The sequence below is a fragment of the Panthera tigris genome, chromosome E2 (genome assembly GCF_018350195.1).
Source record: "Panthera tigris isolate Pti1 chromosome E2, P.tigris_Pti1_mat1.1, whole genome shotgun sequence".
NCBI classification, from domain to species: domain Eukaryota; kingdom Metazoa; phylum Chordata; class Mammalia; order Carnivora; family Felidae; genus Panthera; species Panthera tigris.
Genome location: NC_056674.1, coordinates 41,641,075 through 41,654,255, shown reverse-complemented (window position 1 = coordinate 41,654,255; position 13,181 = coordinate 41,641,075). Strand labels below are relative to the sequence as shown.

At 45.7% G+C, this 13,181-nt stretch overlaps 2 long non-coding RNA genes across 2 annotated transcripts in view; one reads left to right on the top strand and one right to left on the bottom strand.

Annotated features, from left to right (window-relative positions):
* The window catches only part of LOC122234292, a 480,573-nt gene that overhangs the window by 245,841 nt on the left and 221,551 nt on the right, over positions 1–13,181 (top strand). The gene's annotated exons all lie outside the window — the stretch shown is intronic.
* LOC122234293 lies at positions 254–11,509 on the bottom strand. Its single transcript, XR_006212060.1, has 4 exons — positions 11,375–11,509; positions 5,037–5,148; positions 3,332–3,514; positions 254–981 (listed from the first exon to the last, which is right to left on the bottom strand). It is a non-coding gene; the product is annotated as an uncharacterized LOC122234293 (long non-coding RNA).

Below are 13,181 nucleotides of genomic sequence, written 5' to 3'. Positions count from 1 at the left end.
CTTATTCTCAGCAGGGCCTCTGTGGTCACCCCCCAGGGAGACCTCTGGGGACCAGGTGATGTGGCTTTGAGATCATGGGCTACAGAATCTATCCTAAGCCTCATAGCCACTGCCATCCCCTCTTTCTCTCTTCCGTGGGTTTTGTAGCACCAAGCAAGAGCTTTCAACAGCACACAGAGAAAATTGTGGCTACCTAATAAAACTCAGTGTCAAAAGATAGTATTTTATATTTATTACATTTACCTATTAAACGAATACTTGGTGACTTCTCATCCCAAGTGGATCTTGCAAGCAATTCTCGCTCGTGTCTTCCGAGGTCCTTCAGAAATACGTCTGAAGTAGTAGAGGGAGCAAAGTGGTGCATCCGGACCGGGAGCCCGGGCTGGCTGGCGGCCACTGTCTGAGGCATCTGGGGGTGGTCCCCACAGGGGCAGCGTGCAGCTTGCTGTGGGAGGCCCAAGTGTGTCCTGCCTTTCTAATCTGAATATATTCATCAGTTTAAAGGAAGGGAGGTAGATCTGGGGTCTCTCCTCTGCAGGATTCTTGAGGCAGAGGGCCAGGGTCCCAGCGACCCCAAGAACTGGACATCCGACTCACTACACAGGGCTTCTGCATTTGAGGCCTCAGAGCACCTTTCTGCTCACTCCGTTCTCTCGGCCATGCCCCCAGCACTTCCCCCGGCTGCTGTCTGGGGCCTGATGGAGGGGCTCCTGTCCTGGTAAACGTGGCCCCCAATCACAGATCACAGTGTAGTAGGAGGCGGGGGATCCAGCAGAGGCCTGGAGTAGCGCATTTCGGGAACTGTAGCTTTCACCGAGCTCCTGTGGTTCGGGGAGGTGAGCAGTCAGGATACAGGCGTTCCTTCTCAGCTCTTCCGTTTCGGCCCAGGCAGCGTGCCCTCAGCATGGAATTAATTCTCGTGTGAGCATATCAGCCAACACGTACGGGCTTCTTGCTCTTCATTTGAGGCTGCTTCTTATTCTGGTTCAGAAGTAGAGCATTTTAAAAAAGGGAGAACAACAAGGGGATTCTTACCTTGGGGTGGTGGGAATGCATTATGAAACTAGTGATTGAAGAGTTGGGCCCTGGTGTAAGAATCAGCTGGCAGATCACTGCAGTAGAATAGATAGTCCTATGTAAACCAGAACCGGGTGCAGACCGAGACCATAGAATGAAGACAATAAGAGCACACAGTTCAACACATTCAATTGGCTATTTGGAAGGAAAATCAAGTTAGATAGCTCCTCGTCTTTTACCAAGTCCCCCAAATATTAAAGAAGTTCAACCCTCCCCCCATTCAATATATTCTATACAATTAAAAAGCCAACGACAAACTAAGTAAACTTACCATACCTTTGGCAGACAAATCTTTTATTATAAAAAAATGTCTTCCATGTCAGAGGAAAAGCTAGCAAAGGATGTGACCCCACAGGGCAAGTCAGAGAAACCATCTTTAAGAAATAACCAGGAGAGGGGCGCCTGGGACACTTAGTCTAAGTGTCCGACTTTGGCACAGGTTCATGATCTTGTGGCTCATGAGTTCGAACCCCGCGTCGGGCTCTTTGCTGACAGCTCGGACCCTGGAGCCTGCTTGGGATTCTGTGTCTCCCCCTCTCACTGCCCCTCCCCCGCTCACACTCTGTTTCTCTCTCAAAAATAAACATTAAAAAAGAAAAGAAACAACGTGAACAAATACCTCTTTAAAAGTGTGTTTGTTCATTGTAGTGTGTTTGTTCATTTAGTGCCACTTAGAAGAAAATGTTACCAAAAAAAAAAAAAAAAAAAGAAAGAAAGAAAAAGAAAAATTCCTGAAATGTTTAACATTTCAAGACTGGTTGAATGAATTGTAGTACGTTTATGTGGTATAATGTTGGCAGTTATCGTTGTACTTTAGAGAATTTCTACTATCATGGGATGACATGTGAAGCTTCATTTGTAAACAAAGTAACACTAAATATGCTGCAGAGTAATGGCCAGCACACGTGTCAACGTGTGCCCGGCACACACAACAGACTGTTACAGTGGATTCTATGTGAGATGCAATTATATGGGATTTTTATTTGCCTCTGTATTTTCTTTCGTGTTTCTGTTTTCCAAATTTCTTTAATGAGTTTTTTGGCAAGCAAATTATAGAAGTTATTTTAATTAATCAATAGCTGTTAAATTGGTGTATAAAAAGCTGAAAACACTATGGGAACAAGTAGATATACATTATGCTTATTAGAAAATTGCAATATTGGAAAGATGTAACTTCTCTTTAATATAATTAATAAGTTAATCCACAAGCCTAATGAATCTCAATTAAGACACTAAGAGGGTTGCGGTTTCACAATTTGACAAAAGGATTCAAAAGTCACCTAGGAAAAAAGAAGTGTGCAAAAATAGGGAAATTCTGTAAAAAAAATACAGGGAGTATTCAATAAAAAGTAATACAGGGAGACTGATACCAGCAGATCTTAAAATGTATCATGAAGCTACAAAATTCAAAATGTTTGGTTTCAGGAAACAAATGAACAGAATGAAGTGCCCTCCACCCCAAATACCCAAGGGAGTTTTAGTATATGTTAAAAGAAGCATTTTAATTTTATTTATTTATTTATTTATTTATTTAACATTTATTTATTTTTGAGACAGAGAGAGAGAGCATGAACAGGGGAGGGTCAGAGAAAGAGGGAGACACAGAATCCGAAACAGGCTCCAGGCTCTGAGCTGTCAGCACAGAGCCCCACGTGGGGCTCGAACCCACGGACTGTGAGATCATGACCTGAGCCGAAGTCGGACGCTTAACCGACTGAGCCACCCAGGCTCCCCAGAAGCATTTTAATTTAAATTTTAGGGAAGGGAGGGTGGATTGTTTAATAAATGAGACAACTGACCGGTCATTTTGAAAAAAAAAAAAAAAAAAAGTTACAAAGCGATGTTCCTGTTTCTTTGTTTCCTTCACTAAAAAAGCTTCTAGATGGATCAGAGGGTAGTCTTTCAGACACTGAAGTGAGATGGTGCCGCTCCCTGGTTTAGGGCCTGACAGTGGCTGCCCTTCTCAGGAAGAGCGCCCCATGCTGTACCGCGGATGCCCTGCAGGGGGGGCCCGCCCACTTCTAGGACGCGCCCCACCGGCAAGGCCCTGCCCACTTCTCTCAGGAGGCCCTGATCGAATCTCCGAATCTCTGAATCTCCCCGTGCTGGGGGCTCAGAAGCTCCTTCCTGCTCAGAGACCGCACCTGCTGTCCTCCTGCCTGCACACTCTTCTCCGGCTTCCACCTTTCTCACGAGACACCCCTCCCCCCACCTCTATCCTCTTTACATAATCCTGCTTTTTTTTCCTGCTTACCTCTTGCCATCTTCTAACATCATTTATTCCTCTGAGTTTTGGGATGGGCCCATCAGTCCCACACTGGGATTTGAGCTCTTGGAAGAGTTGCTGTCTTGTCTTGTTCTCATTCACTATACCTACAGACAGGGCCCGGAACAGAGAAGGTCCTCGATATATACGAGTCTGAAGAACGACTTTAACCTTGAAAATGAAACAATGGTTAAGTACCTTTCCAAGCTGCCCAGAAAAATGAAAACCTGTTCAAGAAGGGAATGATAAATCTGAGCACACATTAATTCATGCATTAAATAAATATCTGGTGAGGACCCACAGTGTTTCAGGCACTGATGGAGACGCTGGGCATGCAATGGTGAATAAGACAGACAAGGTCCTGCCTTCATGGAGCTTGTGGGGAGAACAGATGGAAGCTGATACATACGTACCGATACATTGTGCTAGATACTACCGCAGAGGCAGACAAGAAGCTGAGATCTAGAATAGCAGAGGAAGGGCCCCCCTTCGGTCAGGGGTCACAGAAGTCTTTCCGAGCATGTGACGTTTAAACTGTGGCCTTGGAGAATGGGAATGACTTCCTCAGCTAGCTAGCTGGAGACAGGAGGAAAGAACATCCCAGAGGGCAAGAAAGCTTATGGGAAGCAGCTCAGGTGTGCTTGGAGTGAGGGGGAGGGTGTGGTGTGAGGCAGGAGCAGCAGGCAGCCTCCAGATGGGCAGTGGTGCCTTAGGTCACCACAAACTGTGGATGTGTTCTAAGGACGCTGGAAAACACCAAGAGGGTTTCAAGCAGGGAAGCGACGTGCTCACTTCAGTTTTTTAAAAGGTCACAGCTGCGGCAAGAGTAGAAATGGGAGGATCAGTTAGAAGGTTATTTTATAGATTAAAACAAATCCATAGCAAAACACAACCAAGGAATAAAATGAAAAGTGAATCAGAACGACAACAAAAAAAGTTTGCGGCATTCCACCCAAGATGGCTTTTCTGAATTTATAATAGGGTTGTGAGATTGATATGGAATTTTAAAAAGTTTAAAATATGGGTAGGGGCTCTAAACAGACAGTTAATGAGGGAACTTCTGGTTCATCTCAGTCTCTATCTCTATCCAGCAAGGGTGCACGATCTCATCTTCTTCTTCTTTTTAAGGTTTATTACTTTATTTTGAGAGAGAGACAGAGACAGAGAACGAGAGGGGTGGAGGTGGGGGAGACAGAGGATCTGAAGCCGGCTCTGTGCTGACAGCAGAGAGCCCGATGTGGGGTTCGAACCCATGAACCGTGAGATCATGACCTGAGCCAAAGTCGGACACTTAACCCACTGAGCCACCTGGGCGTCCCTCCCCCCATCTTCTTCTAAAGAAAACAATCACGCAATAAATTGCCAATGAACATGTGAGAAGACATCAACCATCAGTCATAATAAATGAGATACAAGTCAAAATAGTAACAAGATCCCATTTTTCCCTTTTCTGGTTGGCAAATACTAAAAAAGTTTTCTCTTTTCCAGGGTTGACTAGAGCCTGGGACAAAGGGCCACTGGGATATAAGTGAATGAGAGGAAGGTATGTGGGGGGGCTCCCAGGGGGACCTCCAGCCACATCGTTAAAGCCTTCTGTAGCACGTGGCATCTGATCCAGCAATTTCAGGTCTAAGAGCACGTCCTGGGGCGGTTCTCCCGGCCGTGCTGTTAACGGCTTGAATGAGGTACTTACTCCTGGCCATTCTGTTGTAACAGGAGAGAATCCCCAACAGGACCACAAATGACCATCAACAGAGGTCTGGTTAAATAATTTCTGGTGTATCCGTTAATGGAACTCTTTCCACCTAGAAAAAGAATGAATTGAATCTACACATACTGCTGGATGACCCTGTCTGAGGTGTATGTTACATGAAGATAAAAAAGCAAGGTGCGGGACAATGGAAAACACACATACACACACACCTCCCCCCCCCCCCCCCCCCACTTATATGCAGAAATAGACATCTGGAAGGGTCTATAAGAAGCTGTTTTATTAACAGAGGTTGCTTTGGGGGATCTTTTAGTTTTCATTTTATACTCTCTGTGGTGTTTGAATTTTTAAAATGTACTTTATTAAGTAGAACAAAAGTTTGTTAAATGTTACTAAATTTAACAAAAATGTTACAAACAGGAAACAAGTTAGCTGTCACCGTTCCAGGCACAATAAACAAGGATATCCCCGAATAATGAATAGTAAACATGATTAATCACCCTGCATCTGTAGGACTGTGTACCACTTACTAAACTGACGTCTTCAGACAGGAGCTCATGTAATTGTCAGGGGGTGGTCGCAATGACCCAGTGTGGAGAGGAACTCAAGAGTGTAGGTCAGGTTCTCTGATTCCCTGTCCAGGGCTTTTCTGTACTCTGTTCTGATAGAGATGGAGGGCATCCATTGGAAAGGCGGTGTTCTGTTTCCCAACAATGCCAATACGGGCAAAAGTTATGGCTTGCTGATCTATCTCAGTGGACCCTAGCGTCTGCAGTGTGACCTTGGGCAAGTCGCTTCCAATCTGTGGATAATCTCTAATGCCTCACCAAGCTATATATATCTTTGATTTATGCCAAATGCCTTGCTGAGGTAATTGAATTTTCAGGGTGGTATGTCATAACTCATTCCTAAAAGTTTGAAACATAAGTTCATGGACAACATTTAAAGAATTGGGGTCTTGAGCAACTCTGTAAATCACCTGTTCTACAAAGCACATTTGTTGTACCCTTGGAATGGCTGTTCGGAGGGAGGTGCACGGGCATGAGCCCGGCTTTGCGGTTTCTAGCTCAGGCTGTGCACGCTAACGCGGGAGGTCTCCCACTTCCCAGCCCCCGAAGGCCACGTGGTCCCCCGGCCTCCAGCACCCTCTTAGCACTGCTCTCATGTACTGGGATTACTCCGTCTTCTCTGTGCAGTGTTCCTCAGCATGTATCCTTTGAGCCCAGTGGGGAATCTGGAACATCGTGTGCACTTGACCAGTGCCCGTGGAACTTCCATGGCCAACTGGCTCGTCTTTTCCTGCCGTTGAAGACATTTTTTTCTTTGAGTTGTAGCTTTTGGAGTTGAAGACTTCTGGAATCTTAGAAGCATAGGACTGTGTAATTCAGGGAAATGCTGAAGTCTTAGAAATTGAGTGGAGGCAGCGTGTGGGTTAGATACAGGAGCTGGAGAGACAGACTGTCTGGCTTTGAATCCTGTTTGTATCCTGGTTCTCCAGGTCAGTACGGCATGGGCTATCGGACCCACTCAGGGGCCAACAGTGTTCAGTGTGTTCCCTCCCCACTTCCAGTAACTGCATCTCTCGGCCCAACAGATTCCCCCAGAGCTTGGGAAGGACGGAAGTGCCACGAGACGAATACTTCCCTTCCCCTGTCTGGCAGCCTTCAACCAACAACTCTTGGAATTAATGTTATGTTGAACCAATGACATTGCCATTTCTCCAGGTCAAAAATGATTGAATGGTGTCAGTGTCATACAGTTCAATCGAATCTAGTCTCTCAGGTGGGCTCATTTGCCAGGGACGGTCTGCCCAATTCCCAGAGTTTTCCTGTCGGATTGATCCAGTCACCACTGTGGAGTCGGCCTAACCGCACACCCTTTATCGCCGCCGGCCCATTTCCTGTGTCACTTCCCCACTGTCTGACTCATATTTCCTAGGATCACCTCCCAAGCCAACTGTGGCCCTTCAACTTTTGTCTCAGGATCTGCCCCTGGGGCAACCGCAGCCTGATCCACTCAGGGGTTCCCATTTGTAGGACGGCCTTGTTGTCATGGTCAAGTGAGATAATACGCATGAAGCACCAAACACACAGCAAGTGCAAATCGATATCAGCCGTTACTGCTTTCAAGTCCAACGCACTCCTTTTAGAGACATGGTAACCGGAGCCCAGAGTGGAGAGGAGGCTTTCTCAGTGCCACTTCATGGCTTAGCGTGGGCTTCTCATTTTTGGCGAAGTCCGGGGAAGGTGATGCCAAAGGCAGGCAGAGCACGATCTGGCTCCTTCCTCACTTACCTCAAGTGGTTTCATGATAGGATGTGGTGGGAAAAATAGTCGGGACTTGCCTTTGTACACACATGCGGGAATGCACCCAGGTGTTCATGTGCTTGTGCACAAATCTTGACTATCCTATGGGGAAATTGCATACGCAAGAGTGGGGGTGCTGCCCAGAGCACTGGCCAGAGAGAAGACTGGGCAGGGAGTCAGGGGTATGGGCCCCGATGCCACATTTCCTGCCAAGATTCTGTCCAGACTGGGCAGCTTTGCCCAAATGGCAGGATTCTTGGGTGGAATCCTCATCAAAATGTCAGCTCCAGACAGACCCAGGGATGAGACAGATGAGCATTTTGGACCGATCTCTGATTGAGCTGAACGTTGGATTCAAGTCTGTAATGGAAAGACATCTTATTGTTCTACAGTCTGGGGTTCTGGATCTAGATGTGAGGTTCTCCCGAGGGTCCAAACTGGTGCCTTCTGTCTCTACCCTCCCACCCGGTTATGGTGTAGGTGGGCCAGGTGGGAGAAAGGACATGGTGACAAATGGTGACCTCCTGAGAAAGTCCTCGTAAAGGAGTCTGCCTTGCTCTGTTGGACAGCATCTGGGACCAATGCCGAGAGACTTGGATTCTGGCCCTGGCTGTGCCACTAAGTTGATGGCAAATCCTAAATACACGAATCCAACTTTCTCCTCTGCCAGGTGGGAATTCTAATTCCTTAATAATTGCCCCTGAGACAGTCCTGCAACCATCTTTCAGGAAAGATGTCTCAGGAGGATAGGAACCAAATTTATCCTATCAGTCCCTCTCCCACCTCCTCCTCATTGCTAGGCAAGAGCCAGAGCCAGAATTCATATTCGAGGGATTTTTACAAGCTTGGATCTGATCTGGGCCAGAAGAGGCAATGTTTCCCAAAGTTTGTTCTGGAGAGCAGTATTTTTTTGTGAGCTATTATTAAGTATTTAATCATTAAACGGGTTTTGTGGTGATTAGGTTAGCCTGCCAGTTAACAAAAGAAATGTTGACTCACTTTCAGCTCAATTAGATTGAAACGAATGTCGTTTATCACACGAAAGCCCAGTGCTAGGACATGAAAGTCCTAGGCATGTGCATGCAGAAGGGAGTGCTGCTCGGCCCAGAGGGGCTCAGCATCGGTTGCAGAGACAGACTGGCGAGCTCATTATTACCGTCAGTGTGCTAAGGGTAAGAGCAAAGGTGGGTACAGGGCATGGGGCTGGCCTGGGGAAGAAGTGATTAAATCGGAATGGGAGTGGGGGCAGAAGGTCTCACCCATGTCAGTTGTTTTCAGGTTAGATAAATTTGCTTGGCGGCAAGATGACCCACAAGAGTCTTGTAGCAAGCACGGTACCATATATAAGACACAAAGACTTGGAGCAGCATGGGGCATTTGGGGAGTTCTGAGACATTTGACAAGTTTAAATGGATAGTTCCTGAGAGCAGAGGTATATCACCTGCTATGGCTCCACAGCCACATCCTCTCCATATATTATTATGAAAAATAGAAACTCAGTGTGTGGTTCCACTGACCCTTTGGAAACACCATAATCAAACCCAGACAGCTGCTCAGGTTGTCTGAATCACCAAGGAGAAGAAGCTACAGAAATGTGGCAGCTGGGAGACAGCCGGGCTGATAGAGGTGACAGGCACAGGAGACGCTGACAGCGATGGGAACCCTCCACCTTGGTTCTGTGATGCTGGCGGGGCTGGATTCACAAAGTGTCGCCTCCGGAGTGGTGCCTCACAAACTTGAACGTGCATCCACATCACCAGAGGGATCTTGTTGAGGCCTGGGCTTTTGCATTTTTTCTTCTTTTTTTAATATTTATTTATGTTTGAGAGAGAGATAGAGCACAATCAGGGGAGGGGCAGAGAGAGAGGGAGACACAGAATCTGAAGCAGGCTCCAGGCTCTGAACTGCCAGCACAGAGCCCGACTTGGGGCTCGAACCCACGAACTGTGAGATCATGACCCGAGCCGAGGTCAGATGCTTAACCGACTGAGCCACCCAAGGTGCCCTGCTTCTGCATTTCTAATAAGTTCCCAGGTACTGTCCGTGCTTCCGGTCCTCAGACCTCACTTTATGTAACAAATCTCTAGAATAAGAGTTGGCAAACTATGGTCTGCTACTTATTTTCTAAGTAAAGATTTTTGGAACACAGCCATGCCCATTTGTTTATATATTGTCTCTGGTGCTCTCAAGCTAAAAGAGTGCAGTTGAGTAGTTGTGACAGAGACCACCATATGACCTGAAAAGCCTTAAAAATTTATTATCTGGTTCTTTACAGAAGAATTTTGCTTATGTCTGCTCTAGAGCGGTGGTTCTTGAACCTGACTATATGAAGCTTTTCAACATTCCAATGGCCAAGAGACACCAAACTGATTAGATAGTGATCTCTGGAGGTGGATTTAAGACATCCATAATTTTTAAAATTTGCAGGTGATCCCAGCATGCAGCTAAGATTAAGAAGCACTGCTCGTGAGGCTGCCATGGCTGATTCACGTTATGCCTGCAATTCAGGAACATGTCACTAGGAAGCGCTAGTGAGGAGATGCTCAAGAGGCAGAACAATTGGGATGGCTCTCTGGAGAGCTCCCACTGGCTCTAGCTACAGAGATCTCCTAGCATAATTAGAACTTGCATTAAAACTGAGAAATCACTCTTAGTTGGTCAGCTCATGTAAACCACTTGCCCTATTCAGCTAAGGCAAGCTCATGGGTGGGCTTGTAGCCTTAAGAATTGGAAACAAGACTAACCGCTTTAGGCCTTTTACAAATGGCTCTTTAATGGAAATTGCTTTTTGACTGGACCTTATCTTTTCTAGTCTTGGCTGTTCTGATCTGAATTTTGCCCTTGGACTCTTTGTCAGGATTTCCCTTTCATGTGTGGTATACTCTGGCTCAGATTAAACCAATGTTAAGTATGGGGCGCCTGGGTGGCTTAGATGGTTAAGCGTCTGGCTCTTGATTTTGGCTCAGGTCATGATCTCACGGTCCATGAGTTCAAGCCCTGCATCGGGCTCCGTGCTGACAGTGCAGAGCCTGTTTGGGATTCCCTGTCTCTCCCTTTCTCTCTGTCCCTCACCTGCTTGTGCTCTCGCTCTCTCTCAAAATAAATAAATAAACTTAAAAAAAATTAAACCATTTGTAAGTACAACTAGCATCTGTGTGGCTTTCAACAGCTTATAAAGGACTTCCACATCTATTATAGCATTAGAGTCCTTACAAAACCCTGTATATGGAATTTATTTCCATTTCATAGGTAAGAAAACTGAGGTTCACAGAGTGGAAGTGACATTTTCTAGAACTAGCTAGTGGTGGACGTGGGATTCTCACCCAAATCTTCTGTCCAGGACATGAACAATGGCAATGGGAACTTCCTCCCAATTTTAGGAAAAGCTTTTTTGCCAACATCACAAAGTTGTCTCTGCTGGCTCCCCATTCTGCCACGCTGCTGCTTGGCCTCTCCTGCCTACTTCCTGTGTCTCTTTCCAACTCCTTTCAAATGAATAAAAGATTTTACAGCTTCTTTATAAATACTCTGCAGGTTTCAGTCCAGCCTTTTTGTAGATTCAAACAAAATCCCTAAAGGGGCTTGGTTCCCTCCTCTTTTTCTTTCTGTTCGATATATTTGAGCCGTTTTTAACTTAACACATCAGAACAGTTTTTAAACGCAAGTACCCAGTAATTGACTCACACATGTGAGTTTGAGCATTGCCACTTGGGCTATCACTTGAGACCACTGCAGGTCACAGGGAAGACAAATAACCTCCAACTTGAATTCAATTTCATTTCCTCTGCCCCTGGTGCAACTTTTTTTTTTTTTTTTTTTTTTTTTAACCCGTCAGCCTCACGCTCATTGGGAACAAAGAGAACTAGCCTCCTTGAATCTGACCTGGGTGGGCTGTAGCATTTGGGAGGTACTGAGAGATGGATGGTGGCCACTTTGGACTGGTCCTTTGCCCTGGGACATGGCCGTTGATTGGATTCCAGCAACCCAATTGGTTTTCTGTCTTAAAGCCCTTACCTTTCACTTTGGGGAATGAAGTGTCCAAACCACAAAGGCGACAGGACAGGAGAACTCCAAATGCTTGTAGTTGAATTTGTGCTTCATCCCCTACCTCGTTCTATCAGGGAATCAATTTCTGATGTGCTCCTCTGAACAGGGAAAATGCTTAACAAAGCAATCTGTGATTAAATGTGCAATGGGAAATGTCAATTTTAGAATGGACAATAAATACAAGTGTAGAATATTCGATGTTTATCAATCTCTGGAGATTTACTGCACCTAAGTGGGTTGATCAACAGGGAGGATGGGGGTTCTGACAATGTGTCCTGAGTTTCCTGGGACAGAGTTAATTTTGTGTCATGTTAGTCTTTTTAATAAAGGTGGTTCACTAAATGTACAATGAAACTTGACTTTTTAAAATATGTTTTTGTCTTTATAGATTAATGTACCCCAAATCATGAAGAAACAAAGTATTTGTTGGAGATGGGTTGGGGAAAAATTTGGGTAATTCCAGAGCTCTAAGAGAATGTGCTGAAGCCAAGATCAGTCAATGGTCACATTAAATCAGGGGGCTTGGTAACACATCATGGATGCCATACTTGAACTGGCTTAGGCAAAAAATAGTGTTTTTTGGAAGGTGTTTGTTGGAAGGCAAATTAAGATAGCTCATAGAATCAAGAACGAGATGAAGAATCAGACTACACAAAGCCAGGACAAGTCCATGGAGCCCAGGAATGGGCAATAGGTCTTCAGACGCCCCAAGGACTATCCCTCTATATCTCATCTTTGTTTTTAGCCTAATTCTCTCCCTGTAAATTCCCTCCATACCTGCAGGGTCACCTGCAGATTCCAGACGCATATCTCAGCAGTTTCAGTAGTGAGAAGAAAAGGGGATCTTCTGTCAGCATCAGTTTACTTTTCCTGGGGACAGGACTCTGATTGGTCAGACTTGGGTCACATGCTCAAGCTCCAAACCAATCACTGCCTAGAGAGGTAGGGTTGGGAAGACAACAGTTTCCACTCAGAACACAGAGCTAAACTGTAGGCAGGGGAGTGGCTTCCAAAAGAAGTGTGACTTACACAGTTTTGGCCTTGGGGACAGTGGTTGAGAGGCAGCCTCTCCCAGTTTCTGTTTCTACATGTATGACTTAGAAGAAAACACAGAAAATTATAGGGGCCATTTATTAAAGACACACACACACACACACACACACACACACACACACACACACACACACACACACACACTACAGGTCTTTAAACAGATTGTCCCACTTAGTTCAAGCCACTGAGACAGGTATAGTGTTGATATGCTCATTTCACTTATGAGACCCAAAGGTCTAGAGAGGTTAAATAACTTGCCCAGAGTCATGGCACTGATGCATGCTGGGTCTGACCTCAAAGCCAGTGTTCTTAACCATTGGGCTATTTTGTCCCTGTATACACTCCACATTGCAATCCTTCCAAAACACGTTTGCCCATGACGTTCCCTTGGTTAAACAGTCATCTCCTGCCTTTGCTTTCAGGATGTAGTTCAAATTCCTTGTCTTCCTGGCCAAAAGCCCTCCCTCCATCTGTCTCTGATCCTGTATTTCTCCCCAAGAAGACTAGCACTGAAGTAGCACTCAGCGATTGAATCCTTGACGCTAGATCCTTCCTCTCACCTATCGTGTGTACAGCTCACCATCCAATGCTGCCCCATTGTGGAGAGCCATCGAAATTCAGTCTTTCCACCCCCTATGGACTCCATTGCAACAAGTCTAGGGGAAAGTAACCCCAGAACTCTTCAAAGTCTCCAATCCCCTGGTTAGCATCAAAGAAAAAA